This window comes from Chiloscyllium plagiosum, unplaced genomic scaffold (assembly GCF_004010195.1).
Source record: "Chiloscyllium plagiosum isolate BGI_BamShark_2017 unplaced genomic scaffold, ASM401019v2 scaf_30754, whole genome shotgun sequence".
In the NCBI taxonomy this organism is placed as follows: Eukaryota; Metazoa; Chordata; class Chondrichthyes; order Orectolobiformes; family Hemiscylliidae; genus Chiloscyllium; species Chiloscyllium plagiosum.
This window is the reverse complement of record NW_025202337.1, coordinates 2304-5540: the sequence shown is the minus strand read 5'-3', so window position 1 is coordinate 5540 and position 3237 is coordinate 2304. Positions and strand designations below refer to the sequence as shown.

The following is a 3237-nucleotide window of genomic DNA, read 5'->3' as shown; positions in this document are numbered from 1 at the left end:
TACCTCTCCGACTCGCACAACTGCTGGGAGATGCCCGGCTGCAATGTCATTTTCGCAGCAGATAATGAAAGCCCATCAATCCAGACAAAAATCAATGGTAATGGCCTGAGGCTGTCAGCGAATGGACCAGCATACATTGCCCTACTGCGAATTGGCTAGAGGCAGCTCAGACTCAGCCATATTGCTGTGGGACTGGAGTCACATGTGAGCCAGACCAGGTAAGAATGTCAGATGCCCCTCCCTAATGGACATACGTGAACAAGTTGAGTTTTTTCCAGATAATCAACAATGCTTATACGGTGGACTCACTGATGTCCTGAACAGATATACCATGACATCGCAACTCCTACTCTCAATGCTCTACGCAATGAAGGGTAACCATCCAAAACGCCGGATCACAACTAACAACAGGGCAATTCCAAACTACTCTTTCAAACATACTGCAGCCTTAGTGCACCACCACTTCCCAGACAATGCTGAAAAGAGAGAAAGAAAGAACATAATAAGAATGGGCAATAAAAAGTGAATTTCACCAATCACAGTCTCGATTAGATTACCTTTCCCTTCCGACGTCTCCAGGACGGAAATGAAGGAAATGGGAGAAATTCAATAACATAACACATTGAAATTCATTGGAACGATTTTCCCATTCGCCAGAAATCCAAATAATGACGAGTCGAGTAACCGCAGGATGTAGTTTCACAACAGCGATGAAATAACAGCCTCCATTCGGTTCCAGTAAAAACTCAACTTGCCTGGAACGTAAAGCAACACTAGAGCTGCTTGTGACTTTCCGTGCGGGAGGCGAACACGATCGTGACAGCACAGACACTTCGGAAAATTCGGCACTTTACCACACCACAGTTAATTCCACGGGAAGCAAACTCATTTTTCTTCTGTTGCAAACAGAAATGCAGCAGGGGTCGAAATCGTATTTGAACAAGCGGCGTCGTTGGAGTTGATCAGCAGAAATGGCAGCGGTGGGATTCGAATCCACGCCTCTGACGAGACTGGAGCCTTAATCCAGCGCCTTCGACCGTTCGGCCACACTACCAGCCGCCCGCAGCCGCCCCTTTTCTTGCACTTCCAGGTGTGCTCATGCATACCAACATATGCAAAGTCACGTGAAAAGGGTTCCATGACCCCTCTCCGACTCGCACAGCTGCTGGGATGTGCCCGGCTGCAATGTCATTTTCGCAGCAGATAATGAAAGCCCATCAATCCAGACAAAAATCAATGGTAAGCTGAGTCTATCTTCTCAGACTCTTCAGCTACAAATGTATCTGTGAGTGCGTGAGAATATATGTTCGCTTATTATTTGGTCAAGGAAACATGAGCTGCTTGACATTACTGCATTTTCGATTCTTGCTTTGCTCAATGATTTCACCCATTGCTAGAAACAGGACAACTTTCACGTTTGCACCGAACACGAAGCACACCGGACTACAGGGAAAATGCACAAAGCTGAGCAGGCCGTGTTCCACATCATACCGTGCAGCATAGTTTCAGTCACTGTGTCTGTTTTGCAGAATAAGAGTCCCAAAGAATGTTCTCCACCCTAAAACCGGAGGTAGCATTACAATCCGATAACGACAGATCACACTGTGAGGATGCTCTGACATCGGAGCCAGTTTCTTTGGCTTTTTACCTTAATCGTGCAATTCGCTTCAGAGATGTTCACACCTGGATATGAGCCACATGGATACCAGCTGAGTTGGAAACCTCTGTGGGAATCGACGAGAAGCGACTCAATAAATTTTTGCTAAATTCCATGGTGCTTTTCAGAAATGCAGTTTCTGTTCACCTCAATCTAAAAGGCAGTTTCTGAACATAGTAACAGATGTCAGAAGGTAATTGCCTCACCGCACCCTGCTTCTCCGGAAGAGGTACTAACTGCCCTTGAGTGCTTTTTGTTCTCGATGTGAAGAGCTCTCACGCCTGAGTCACCTTCACGTCTCTGGTTGCTGAGTGAATCACAAAGAAGGAATTTCACCAGAGCTGCAACTGCCTCACTTCCCCACTTGCACTCCCCGTTTACATTTTCCTGCTCGTCAGTGATTTAAAGAAAACCAAATGGATGTGATGTCATTCTGTAGCCTCTCTGTCGATTCCTCCGTTTCAGTTCCAAGTGGCTTAGATCTCGGGGCGCCCTTATACTTGCGACGCTATGAAGGCACAGGTCCAGAGGTTCCTCTGAGAGTGCAATTTCTTTCATTGCCGTTGCTGATTGAATGAGCACTAACGTGCGAACTGCTCCAAAACATGATTCAGGACCTCTGGTGCCAATTCTCGCACGTTGAATAACGACAGACAGCTTCCAAATGAGACCTTTCAGAGACGAATTTGGGGTAGATTTGACAGAGAGACGAGTTCTGGAATCCGTGGTGCGCTGTGACACCAGCGCATCTGCTTCCTCCCTGTCTTTGAACCTAGCCGCATGCGGAAGGAATGGAAATGCGGTACTGCTTTTCGTGAAAGGAGCAGAAGGCGGTAACTATACTCTCAAACGGAATGGCATATGATCAGAACCAGGTTGGAGAAAAACTTTACAATGCTTTGCACAATAATTAAATGGAGTTGCATTACATTTCATTATGAGAGCAGATTTGTTTAAGCAAATTCGAAGGCAGGTTTGCAGATGGGAAAGCAAGCAAAAAAGCTCCGTTTTTATCCATGTGAAAGGCTGCAGTTGAAGAACATCGCAGTTTCTGCCTAGTTCCGAACTGGGAGACTTTTGGCTTATGAGGCGAACGTGATGACCACTACACTACAGAAGCAAGCCACAGCCGCCCGTCTATAGCTGCACTGACTGTAAGGACAATGTTGGAAGATGCAACGAAACGTCACCATTTGCAAGTTACCCTCGAAGGCACATAGCACCCTAACTTGGAAAGGAATCAGTGATAAACTCATTGAATGGTGAAACGGTCTTGATGGGCAACATTACATATTTCAGCCATTCATCTTTTATCTTCCAATTTATAAAACAAAATGTTGCTTTATGCAGTGACCAGACTTGTGCTGAGTCCTTTAGCTGTTCCCTAAACTATTGGTTGCTAAAGTTTTACTATCATCCACAGCCTGTGTTCAATAATAGAAAGTATCCGAATACCCTCTCAATCAACTGATTCCCCTCAAGATTAGAGTGATGTTGAAGAACCACAGCATGTCCAGCAGCATCTGAGGAGCAGAAAAATGAACGTTTCGGGCAAAAGCCCTTTATCTGAAATGAGACTG

General features: G+C 45.7%; 1 non-coding gene across 1 annotated transcript; it reads right to left on the bottom strand.

The window, feature by feature from the left end:
- Positions 1-972: 972 nt before the first annotated feature.
- On the bottom strand, positions 973-1054 carry trnal-aag. Its single transcript has one exon. It is a non-coding gene; the product is annotated as a tRNA-Leu (tRNA).
- Positions 1055-3237: the final 2183 nt, after the last annotated feature.